The 13,322-nt window shown below is 43.6% G+C and overlaps 1 protein-coding gene across 2 annotated transcripts in view; it reads left to right on the forward strand.

The window, feature by feature from the left end:
• The window catches only part of PPM1H (protein phosphatase, Mg2+/Mn2+ dependent 1H), a 654,208-nt gene that overhangs the window by 100,163 nt on the left and 540,723 nt on the right, over positions 1–13,322 (forward strand). Inside the window, exon 2 of one of the 2 annotated variants that reach the window (XM_086919095.1) lies at positions 12,299–12,361. The exons of the other annotated variant lie outside the window; for it this stretch is intronic. The gene's annotated coding sequence lies outside the window, so the exon portion shown is untranslated. The remainder of the gene's footprint in view (positions 1–12,298; positions 12,362–13,322) is intronic. 2 annotated transcript variants of the gene reach the window in all.

Below are 13,322 nucleotides of genomic sequence, written 5' to 3' on the forward strand. Positions count from 1 at the left end.
TGGAAATATAAATATAGCTAAATATTAAGTGTAAGTGTCAACAAGCGTATACACCACCAATATGCAACATTTTCCGTTGCATCAACAAGGCTGGCTGCCTCCTGACATAGTATCTGAAAGTTAGAAATACAGATCAGCAATAAAGTATAGCAGCTGGGAATAACTTGACTAAGAATTAAGAAGTAAATACGTCATTATAAAAAAAGATACTCAAGAAAGAATCCACCTACTCTGACAGAACTAAACCTGATAAGGACCCTTTACTACTTCAGCTACAGTTGGGCTTATGTCAAAGGGGTGGTGCTCGCATTACGCCTTAAGTGGAGTCGCTAGTTCACCCTTCATAATAAATATGCATATTGACAGAAATATCTGGCAGCCTCGGAAACTGTATATCAGAGGGTGTTGGACCGGGAACAGAGCTCTTCTGGGAGATTGAGTGTTAGTATTACAAAGGGATTTCTTGCCTATCAGTCAGATTTTGATTGTGATCCTAAAAAGTCCTTTTTAGGTCTTGGCCTGCAGAAGACTGCGCACATGCGCAGTCGAGCTGGCGAGATTTAATGATATGAGGGATTTTCTACTAGCGAGGTTAAGCCCCGCCCCTCTTCTCCATTGGCTGGTGTCCTAAACGGTACCCAGCCATTGGAGAAGAGGTCCAAGTGTCGTTCTTCTTTCTCTCTAAGCCCTGTCCTTTTCAGACTGGGTTACTTGACTTACTGCTTAAGTAAAAGGTTTCTTATCTTCTTTATGGGTCAAGATGGCCCCATAAAGAAGATAAGGAACCTTTTACCCCAGCAGGAAATCGGGGCACCCAGTCTTAAAAGGACGGGGCTTAGAGAGAAAGACGGCCATGCAAAGATACGCTCCCTTCAACCTTCTGTGTGACCACGTTTGTCTCTTTGAAAGATACGCGAGTTAAATTGTTTTTGTTCCCATAATTCTTATATGCCTGTTTTTGATGGCATATCTTAATTGTATTCCCACACAGGCTTTCGGGGGAACTGCCACTCTTGTATAGCTTTGCTCCCTATTACTTTTGATGCAAGTCTTGTCTCTAACGATGTCCAGCTTTGAGCGTTTGAGAACTGTTCCATGCAAAGTGCTCTGGTGCCTCTAGGCTATATACGCGCTATACAAAAACACAGAATTAAATAGAAAGTATTTAACAGTTTTATTTTATCGTACTGCGGGAATGCGACTCCGTTACGCAAGGACTTACCCGCCCACTTCATCACTGAGCAAGATTCACCGTTCAACTACGTCACCCCAACCGCTCCCTTGGAACAAAGACGTGATGGTCCCGCCCTACGTTTAGCCAATTGTCCAATCATACGATGCAATACTTGGTGAACTGCAGCAGCTCCATCCAATCATCGTACCCCTTGTTAAACGAGTGGGCTAGGCAGCTCGTCCGAGCCGTGGGAGTTGAGGTAACTGCCTTGCGTGGCATAAGCTGCCTTCGATAGTTTCCCGTCGAAGAACGAGATGTCGGTGCCCGGGATAGATGACGACTGTTGCGGCGACTCCCACTACAGCTGCCGGAACAGGCTCCGGCTCGGAAGGGATATTAAAAGGGGATCGCATGTACTCCGGAGTATTGAGCACCCTCGAGAATTTTTTGATTACCGAGGCCCACTTCGCGCTGCGAAGCGATGGTTTAGGCCCGGAGATCGAGGGCGCGCTACGTAGCGCGGGGTGCAAACTCATCCAGTCGGCTGGCATCCTTTTGCGAATGCCGCAGGTGAGCATTTGGGAGTGCCCGGCAAGTGTAAATGGTCACAGTTAGAGATAATTAGTTTGCTAGAAGAGAGGATTTAGCCATCAGATAATGAATTGCACACCAAGATGGGTAGATCCCAGCGAGATGTCGCTTGTAGACGTTAGTCACCAAATCAAGACATCTCAAACGTTGCATCGCATTTATCCACACATCCTTCAAAGCCACGCAGGCTTTTGAAGTAAGAAATCCAAGCTGCTCTCAAGAATGCTTTGCTTACATGAAGCTTCCTGCAAGGGAATAAATGCGCGCCGCCTGCTGACGCCTTTCATGGCGGCTCGCGGAGCCTGTGACCGCGCACTACAGTTCCTATTTGTTATGTGTGCGGGTGTCCGTGAAATTCATCAGTTCCAGATAAAGGGATGTGGCATCTATTATTTGGCATTGTTGTTTAGAGTAGCGTCCTGTTACGTTGATACCCACTTCGTGCGATGCAGCACTACAACATGTCATTAGCTCGTGCGACGCCATTATTCAGGAGGAAAAGCGTCTGACTTTTTTTTAGACAGGCCTGTGAGGGCTCAGTTACCTGATGTACTTCCTTTTCAAGAGCAATATCTCTGAAAACTTTCAACAAGCATGGACAGTGCCAGTCGTCTTAGCTTTTGTATATTATAAGGTTGTTTGCAAGATGAAATGATATGTAAAGAATTAGCACGTGGCCAGCAGGGGAAGATATTTATTTCCCCTATAGAGTGGAGGCTTCATTGCTGCTGACCATTCTGTAGCTGTGCCATGTGCTAGTGAAAGTTGTTGACTGATATTCTGCTGTACAAAAAGCAAAATAACTGTCACAATAAGAGATAGTGCATGATCAGTGCAGGGTCCAGGGCAAGGAAGTAATGTAAAGGCAAAGTATGCATCGCGGTGCATAGTCAGATAAAGCAGTGTAGCACCTTTGCTTCTGACCTTATACAGTTCTCCGCTACATTTTGACTAGCTTTGCACAACACATATGCCACATATTTTTGAACTGATCAGCACTCCCCATAAATTTTTCAAAATAGAAATGAGTTTCATATAATCTAAGTTACGAAGTGTACAGACTCCATCCAAGTTTGTTTTTTTGTAAAAAACGAATTCCTTTTTTTTCTTCCTAAATATAGCCAATGGGTTTCGTCTCTTGACAGATCTTCAGGTATTCTGAACTTGGTGTCTGTCACACCACGTTGTGTGTGTGGATCGCAGTGTGTGTGGCTCTGTGTGTGTGTGGCTCTGTGTGTGTGTGGCTCTGTGTGTGTGTGTGGCTCTGTGTGTGTGTGTGGCTCTGTGTGTGTGTGTGGCTCTGTGTGTGTGTGGCTCTGTGTGTGCCTCTGTGTGTGTGTGTGTGTGTGTGTGGTTCTCCGAGTGTGTGTGGCTCTCTGTGTGTGTGTGTGGCTCTATGTGTGTGTGGCTCTATGTGTGTGTGGCTCTTTGTGTGTGTGGCTCTCTGTGTGTGTGACTCTGTGTGTGGCTCTCTGTGTGTGGCTCTGTGTGTGTGTGGCTCTGTGTGTGTGTGTGTGTGGCTCTGTGTGTGTGGCTCTCTGTGTGCGCGGAGCTCTTTGTGTGCGTGGGGCTCTGTGTGTGCATGGGACTCTGTGTGTGCGGGGGGATCTGTGTGTGTGGGGGTCTCTGTGTGTGTGGGGGGCTCTGTGGGTGTGTGTGGGGCTCTCTGTGTGTGGGGGGGGGCTCTGTGTGTGTGTGTGGGGCTCAATCAATCAATCAATCATAACACTTGTATAGCGCACTACTCACCCGGAAGGGTCTCAAGGCGCTTGGGGGAAGGGGTCCGCTACTGCTCGAACAGCCAGTTCTTGAGTTGTCTCCTGAAGGCGAGATGGTCCTGGGTCAGCCGAAGGTGGATGGGGAGGGAGTTCCATGTCTTGGCCGCCAGGTAGGAGAAGGATCTGCCTCCGGCGGTGGCTCTTTGGATGCGTGGTACGGCGGCGAGGGCGAGGCTAGTAGACCGTAGCTGGCGGGTGGGCGTGTAGAAGGTCAGGCGGTCGTTGAGGTACTTGGGGCCCAGGTCGTGGAGAGACTTGTGTGCGTGGGTGAGGAGCCTGAACGTGATCCTCTTGTTGACGGGGAGCCAGTGCAGGTCCCTCAGGTGGCCGGAGATGTGGCTGCATCGGGGGATGTCCAGGATGAGTCGGGCGGAGGCGTTCTGGATGCGTTGGAGTCTTTTCTGTAGCTTGGCTGTGGTTCCGGCGTAGAGGGTGTTTCCGTAGTCCAGTCGGCTGGTGACGAGGGCCTAGGTGACCGTCTTCCTGGTTTTGGTCGGGATCCATCGGAAGATCTTGCGAAGCATGCGTAGGGTGTGAAAGCATGATGAGGAGACGGCGTTGACTTGTCTGGTCATCGAGAGGGAGGAGTCCAGGATGAAGCCCAGGTTGCGTGCGGCTCTGCGTGTGTGGGGCTCTGCGTGTGTGGGGCTGTGTGTGTGGGGCTGTGTGTGTGGGGCACTGTGTGTGTAGGGGGCTCTGTGTGTGTGTGCGGCTCAGTGTTTGTGTGGGGCTCTGTGTGTGTGTGTGTGGCTCTCTGTGTGTGTGGCTGTGTGTGTGTGTGTTTGTGGCTCTGTGTGTGTGGCTCTGTGTGTGTGGCCCTGTGTGTATGGGGCTCTCTGTGTGTGGGGCTCTCTGTGCGTGTGGCTTTCTGTGTGTGTGGCTCTGTGTGTGTGCGGCTGTGTGTGTGTGTGGCTCTGTATGTGTGTGTGGCTCTGTGTGTGTGGGGGGGCTCTGTGTGTGTGTGTGTGGGGTTCTGTGTATTTGTGGGTCTGTGTGTCTGTGGGTCTGTGTGTTTGTGTGTGGCATTTGAGAGAGATTAAGCTATTACCATTGTAAATGACAATGCCATTTATTTATCTGTTTTAAAAAAAAACACATAAATAAAAATGTTGTCATTTACAATGCCAATAGCTCTAACTTTTGCAAAGGCGAGACCTTTGCATTGTAAATGCTTGTTCCAACTCCTTGAGGTTTGTTCATTGATAGTGTTAAACATGGATTTTCCAAGAGTGTCGAGGCCCAGTCCTCATTGCATCGACTTTACTAAATCAGGTTTGTTTAACAATATATTATGAGTAAAAACGTCCAACCCTTTTGTCTTTCACGGTATCCCTATCTGGCGCTGATTTTACATAGAACTTTTTCACCTTTGCTTCCTGTAAAAGGCCCCGGTAAAGTAAAACAATAGAATGAATCTTGTAAATCTTCCAGTGAGGATTTGTTGGTTATTTAAACAAGTAATTAATTGTTTTACTCTTCAATTAGTAGCATTTTCCCATCTTAACTTGAGCCTTCATCCACAACTACTTAGGGGTGTGTGGCACATTTTGCAGCATACTTTTTTTAGATTCATCCAGTGTTTTCAGTCAAAATGTGGTGGATCCACGGCTCCCAAAAAAATGTTCAGGTCTGAAAAGTTGTTGAACAGAATTTGAAAATGGGTCATTTGTGCAGAATCCTTCAATGGTGTGTTTGGAAACCTCTATATGTAAATAGCCAATTTAATTTTATGATGTATTTTCTGGACACTATTGTTAAATTTGAAAATATATGAATATAATATGAATTGGGGCGTGTTAAATACAATAAACCTTTAGTGCAGCCTTCTAGAACATAGGCGTGGATTAGTGTACATATTTGCCTTCCTTCGTTGAAAAGAATAACTTAAAATGGTATATTTTTAAAACTGAAACTCCGATTTCAAGGAATACAGAAACATGCCCACACTGCTTTTTGAGTCTGTGTTTCAGTTACGAAAGCCTCCCTGAACACAGAGACGTCACATAGGCAGATAGCACACTCAATTCTGTTGTCAGTGAAATGAAGTACCATGGAACTGATTACACATATTGAAGAGAGTTATGTTTAGGTCTTGTGCTAGCGTGATGATCTGCTTTTAATAAAATGATATAGAATAATATATATTTACTTATTGTGGCTTCTAGCCAGCACTCTGCATCCATTGGTCTGTTTTTATGTCATTAACATTTTTCTTTCGCTCACTACACCATGGAGCACTTGGTCAGCGCACTCCTACCACTGGCTAATTTTACTGTGAGTGACAGCATTCTACTCTTTCACAAGCAGCACACGCACTTGCAAAGTAGTTTCCTTCACTGCCACAGGCTATTATGGCAATGTGTGCATTTTAAAACCAAAACATCATTTTGAATTTATTTTTATTTACCAGGCCAAGCAACCTCCCCACCATAAAGTTTTACAAAAATCATGAAAAACGGAATCAAGCATTGGCATAGCTAAGAGTCTGGGAGTTAACGCCAGACATGTAGGTTTTGCCAATGCTTGTTTAGGTCATGTGTTAGCCGGGACATTTTAATTTTACTACAGTTATATGAATAGCATGCTTATAAATATTTTCAGCAAGTCTTCTTCATCTACTGGTCCTTTATGGTGTCATTCATTTTTTTCTTTCGCCTTCTGCAGCATACAGCCTATTGCAATAGGATAGCACATTTCAGCCACTGGCTCACTTCACTGTGAGTGAAGAAATTCTGGCCTTTCACAAGGAGCACATCCACACACAAAATAGTTCCCTTCAGTGCCAGGGACTAGTATGTCAGTGTGTGGTTCTAGAGACAAAAAAATGTTTTACTTGCTGTAAGCCAGTGCTTTCTTAAGATTACCAAGAACCCAGCAGCTTCTCTACCAGTACGGTTTTGCAGAAACCAAGTCAAAAGGAGGGAAGCTAACACCAGACCTATTGGCACTGCTAATGCATGTTTCTTAATATATTCTAACTAATTTATCAGCTTCACTTATCTAATCTGAGATGGATACATTGTGTAAGTTAGAAAGTAACCATTCCTGCCAGGCTCATTTTTAAATACAGTTTTATAGTTTCATACATTCAGATACAGCAATAACCTATACAATGTAATACATTAATTGGTATAACAACTGACAAATGACTGTATATCCTACTATGTTGTATGTAAATGAACAGTCTGTATCCTAACCATAGAATAATACAATGATGGCGAAGAAATCAAGCATATCAACATTCCATCTACACCAGTGACGCAACATTAGTCGCCGCAGCCCTTGCAGTGCGGGGTGCCTCTGAGCTCTAGGGGTTCCCCTCTGACACTGTGCACAGGCAGCGGACCCTGGCCTCAGAGATCCTGACTAGGTCTGGAGCATAGGGGCCCACTCCATGTACTTTGCAGGGGGCCCCCTCAAATTGTGTTACGCCACTGCACAACACTACACCTGCAATAAGAGATCATACGTCTAGAAAATGCCCAAAGGAGTCACACATACCAGTAAATACCAAGAAACAACGGGACAATATACAGGCTCGTTGAAGTACATTTCATAGGAGGACCAACTGCAGGTGCATCTGAGACATCCATAATTGTCTTCACCTGCAAGACCACATTACCTACTTGATTGAGCCAGGATACAAATATATAAAAATGTAGTTTCACAGCATTGTCTGGCATATAAATTGAAACACACTGGCATTTCACATTTCTTATGTGCAATTGCACTATATGTATATTTATATATATATATATGTGTGTGTGTGACACAAAAGGCAATAACGCCTCTTTAGCTGAGGTTAGGTCAGGTTTTCTGTTGTGTAAATTTCCATTAGGCTTTTTTGTTTTCTGAATAACTTCAGTGCCATTCATCTGCTGAAAATGGTCCAAAATAAAAAAGTTCATCCAAGTTGTATTCAACCTGGCAAGTGTTTTTTTTAAACAGCTATTTCTCTTTATTCAAATTTCATAAAGAATACATTACGACCTTCCTTTTCAATTGACTAACAGTAGCTTGTACCCCTGCACCCATTCCCCCCCCCATGCACCCTCGTTCACTTTGTTGACAGCATTTTTTTCTGGGAGCACGCTCACCAGGGCTAGCATGAAATCAAACTCGACCACCTGTCATACCCTCCTGTGTGACTACATCTATTATTGTGGGCCATAACACTTTCAATCCCCTAGCACAGATCATCATCAAACACACACCTTTAGGGTCCAGAGCAAACTGACACAAAGCATGAGTTTTCAAATGATTTCAGTAGGCTATTAAAGAGTTCGACACTTTTGAAAACTTGGATTCCATACCTAGCAAGTTATGTGTACGTTTTTCCATTACTAACATCAGTCATCGTCTTTGGAACCAAAGGGGAATCCCCAGTATCTCTGCCTTTTTCCAATGTAGGGCGATGATCATTCTTAAAGTACATAACATCTGTAAGAGTAATGCCCAGCTTGATCTATTCATGTTCTCCAAATGGAGACCTCCCAATAGCAAAGGCGTTTTTTTTGCAGAACCGTTAAGTGGGGCCCAAAAACAAGGAAGGTGAACAAAAAGTGACATTTACTATTTTAAATCCCGTACGATTCTTTGCTCTCTCATATAAAAAAAAAATGGTTGAGTAGAATTACACTAAACTTGGCATGAAGGTAGAACTTTACTAAAAGAAGTGCCTTTGCTTGGCTTGTTTGACGTGTTGTTTTTTAGACATTATCAGTAAAACATGTTTGATGTTCTTAAAATGGTTACATTATAGAGAGATCTGGACCATTAATTTGCGGAAGGCTGCAAACCTGTGTTCACCGACCTTATGCAGACATACATTGTACAAAAATATTCAAATCTGATTTCTCAAGGGAGTTTTTTATCCCATGAACTATTTTAGGATGGCAAACACAAAGCTGGGACTCTGGATCTGAAGGTCTCTGACTAGCCATAATAACAGAAAAGAAATTAAAAGAGGGAGGGGACTCATTCCCCAATATTCGGGCTCAGGTGGTTGGGCCCCAAAGTGATCCCCAAAGAATAAAATAAAAGAAATCAGATTTTGCAGCGGGTTTAGAACCTCAGGCTGAGTTGACAGTGCCCCAGCACAGCACCTACGATCTGATAACCCTGGCCTGAGACTGCAAACCCATTGCAAGCATCATCACCTGAGACCACAAACCCACAGCAAGGTTCATGGCCCTCTGCTGGCCCTTTGGTGGACTCAGCACCAGATCTGCAGACTCCACGAAGGACTAACAATGGTCCACTTATCTGCAAGGGTTCATAAACCCTATGAGTCTGCAATCCCTAAAAAAGTTAAAGGAAAGAAACACAGGACCTGGCATTATCCAGGCTTGACAGACTACACAACAAGCTTTATCGGCATGTTCTAGATCTTCAGCAGGGTTCGCAAACCAGGTCAGTGTCCCCCACAAAACCACCAGCAATGGTCCACAAGTCAGTGAAGGTGCACAAAACCCATGATAGGGTCCAGCCACTCTAAAATAATATGTGAGGGTTGGCCATTTGCAGCAGGTTGGGTGCGGGAAACAATTGGATGTGATATATGGCAAAGAATACTAAACATTCAACGACAAAACATAGGCTAAAACGAAATTATGTCAGCTTTGGTAATAACACATAAAAGTAAGTTAGAAGATCTCAGAAATGCTTTGAAAAAACACAGTTAAAGTGGATTTGTATTTGCGAATTAAAACTGAAAACACTGAACTTATTAATTTATGGGTTGGACTCCAATTAATAACTTGCATAAAAAGGTGCAACCAAACCTCTCAATGCCTATGACCTCACTAAATGTATTAAATAAATGGTATAAATACTATGGCTCTATTGTTCCCAGCAACAACACTGTCTTATGTTGTAAACTTTGCATAGTAGAGCTAGTTCTGCACCGGTATTTTTGGAAAAGGACCCAGACCTTTCAGCCACACTAGGTGGCCTGCTTCATCGTTGCAGTCACTCCTCACCAGTAAACAGGTTGCTCTTTTGTATTTTGTTGTTGCGATATTTGATGTGTGGGCCCTGTCCGAGTCCCTTAACTGTTAAAAGTGCATCTGGTGATTCTACCTTCTAATTGTATTACTATTTTAGCTTATTTGTACAAGATTAAAAACTGGTCTGATAAGAATAAGGTAATTTATGAACCCTTCCTCTTCACTTTAACCTGGTCGATATGTCAAAGTTTGATTTTAATTTGCAACCACAATTCCACTTTAACGTTGTTGTTTTAGCGACATAAAATGACGTGGGTCCAGATATTGCATAAGGAAAACAAGTGGTCATGGGTATACACCTGTTACAACGCATTTGTTACAACGCACTACTGTAACAACGCGACTATTACAACGCATACCATTACAACGCATTGCGCTGGGGGGCGCTCTAGGATAGGGAATAAGTATAATTTACTATCCAACACCTTCCCTAGGGTCCACGGGGACTGGAGTTAGAATAGTAAATTATACTTACCACTATCCAGCACCCCAAAGCGCTATGCGTTGTAATGGTATGCGTTGTAATGGTCGCGTTGTAACGGTAGGTAGTTGTAATAGTATGCGTTGTAACATGGTACATCCAGTGGTCATTGTGACTGGAATATTGAGTACCAAAGAGTAAACAGGTAAGTATGTATGGAATTCCTATACAAAAAAATCTACATATCTTGATGATCAATATATTTTCAAGGTAGTAGATGTGGAGTTACAAATAGTAAATCCATCCCTCCTCCGTGCACCCACTGCCTCAATATTTTTGTTTTTGATATTTTGGTCATGATGTTGGGCCACTCGATATTCTTCAGCGATATTGCAGACTACATACAAATAAAATATAAAATGAAAACAAAGTTAAAATGAAGTTTGTGGCACACTTTGGCTATCAAACTCTTATATAAATGTACAAAACATTGATATTCACTTAAAAAACACAGTTAATGTAGATTTATGGCTATGAATTGCAACTAAAAAAATACTGAACTGTATTAGTTATGGTTAGTTCCGCAAACTATAATCCACAGAACATCCATGCACACCATAAAACATAGTGTTATTTTGATTTAATTTGCACAGTAAAAGGCTGTATGCAATAAAGTGGGGCATGTGCGGAGGTGCAAAGCTGGCCAAAGGTCAGGCCCTGCACCCAACTTCTGCTCATGCCCAACCCCACTTGCAAATAGCTTTCAGTCATGCACAGTAGGATTTGGCACCCAACCACTACTAGGGCCCCACCCCACCATGCATGTCATTTGGAGACACACAATGAAGTTTGGATACGGGGTCTGGCATTCGATCAAGCCCAGAACCCCTTCCTGCACATGCCCAACCGTGTTGCACAAGGTCTTAGATTGTGCACACCGGGGGCAGGCTGCAGAGCTTGGCCTTTAACCACTACATATGCATGACTCCTGCTGCGCAAAGTGGTTGATCATGCAAAATTTTGGTGCACTACATGAGTTAATTTATTTTTTATTTTTTAAATTAGGATTTGCAATTCCTGGGCCAGGTTTGTGGATCCCGAGACCTACAAGAAGGTTCACGGAGGGTCCATAAATCGCAAAAATTGCCCAGGATCCATAAATCCCATGACAAGAGAAACAAAAACGTTGTTAATTTAATTTTAATGCCAGTGGTTCCTTTGGCACTCCCTGAATGGGCCTAGTAGTCCGGGTACACTGCATCCTTATGCTCTATTTTCTTGTTTTGCTCAGTGCACTGCATTGGGTAATGGCAGCTGCAGTAGAAGTTTTTCTGTGATGGCCAGCTGAAAAGAGTGCACAGATGTGCCGACCTGACTTCGGATCCATGAATCTGCAATGGATGAGGGGGACCAAAAGTTCCTTTGTCCAGTAGCGGGTCATCCTGTTTTCAATTGTCTCCACAGATCCTCTCGGAATTGGTGATTTCCATAGGAGGGTCCACAAGCTGATGGTTCAATTATGTCTATAATTAAGCATTTAATGCCAGCCTATTTCCTTTTTGTAATGGTAATTTATCAAAAACTGCAGGACAGATTTACCCCAAGCCAAGCACAGACACGCCTCTGTGTAAAGTTCTACATCCACGCCAAGTTTGGTGTAATTTCAATCAGCAGTTTTTAAACTCAAGTGCACTTTGGGGTTCTTCAACATTGGCTTAAGGGTGAAACTATATTCATGCTGCTCCCTTATGCTTTTCAATCTTCCATTACTGCATCGGGCAATGGGGGCTGCAACAAAAATGCATGTCCAGCCAGGTAAAATGTTCAGGTCCGTGGACCAACCTTTCGGTCCATGGACATGAAGCGGACAATGGGGAGAAAATGTGGACAATGGGGAGAGAAGCTCCCTTGGCCTAACTGATTTGTCTATTATTTGAATCTTGGTTTGTGGACTGTCTCTGAACACAGGTGCATGGGCTGGTCACAAATTAAGAATTTAGCTATAGCTATAAGATACCCATTCAAAGCCCTCTCAATGCTTTGTTTGATGCACAAATATCTAAACAATTTTGGATGGGTCGCTACCAAACAAAGCACAGGCACAGATTTGAGTAAAGCTCTACTTTCGCAATTCTGTCCAGCAATTTGTGATGTAGCAAAGAGCGAGTTTCCTATGAGAGACAGCATAGGACTAAACTGTGCTTCCAGGAATTGTATGTCATGGCTTTTACTTCCTGCTGTTCGTTCAATTAATAAGTGTCTGCCAGTATATCTTGAGTTAACTAAGCCACACTGAAAGGTTAAAGTCTGGTTCTTGTTGCAACAGGACGGCTTAGCAGTTCCAGGAAGCAAAAAACAAACCCGAAGTGGAAGACTCCACAGTTCACAGGTATTTCCCACAGCTTTCAGTGTCAGAAGGTGGTTGCATGCAGTGTGTGATTTTATGCACACGGCTTGAGTGTTTGGCGTGGGTTCTGGATTGTTCTTTAACTAGGCACGTAAAGTTGGAAGTTCCACCACATTGGTGTGGTGCAACAGTGCTGCACGGTGTGGCCCTCGTGGCATGGAAATGCTTAACACTGGTTGAGATGCGCACTTCCGGGACCAAGATGTCCACTAACAAAGCGACTCAGAAAATATCACAAAAACGTCACAAACGCATGGTTTGCTTTAATGTGGCTTGACTTTATTGGCACTGCGTCACACCCTTAACCATAAATGTCACTATTGATAACACGCATGCATTAGGAAATGCTCGTAGCGTGCTTTAATATCGGATGTTGATAAACACAGAGGTGATAACAAACCGTACCTTTCAAGTTCAACTGTTCGTATTGTACTGTTATTTCTTTCTGCCAATAAAGGCGTCTCAACTTACTTTATGATTTGAAATATTTGCCACTTTTTATTCTAGTACATTGTTTGACGGTTGGCGGAAGGAGGCAGTCAACATAAATAACCACTGTCAAAGCCAATGGGTATCGCCTATAGGACCTATTGACTTTGCCTATGATTTTTAGCCATGCTGTAGTGCATTGCAGCTGCTGTGTATGACACAGTAGCAGCGTCATTTTGTAGTCACATGCATTCAACATGCATGTGCACGCATCGAAAGGGACACAGTTTTTTTTAATTCACTGATCCCAGGTGAATGGGTAAATTTGAATAGCTTAAAAAAATGGATGAGAGCAGCATGGGGACGGAAGTGAAGCTACACAGGTGGCAGGATGAGAAGTAACACCATGGAGAGAACAAGAGCAGAAGGGAGTAACTCAGAGGGGAGAGAAACACACAGGAAAGATAGAGCAACATGAGTGCGGATAGGAGGGGATAAGCAAATGGGCGAGAGA

Source organism: Lissotriton vulgaris, chromosome 1_1 (genome assembly GCF_964263255.1).
Source record: "Lissotriton vulgaris chromosome 1_1, aLisVul1.2, whole genome shotgun sequence".
Lineage (NCBI taxonomy): Eukaryota > Metazoa > Chordata > Amphibia > Caudata > Salamandridae > Lissotriton > Lissotriton vulgaris.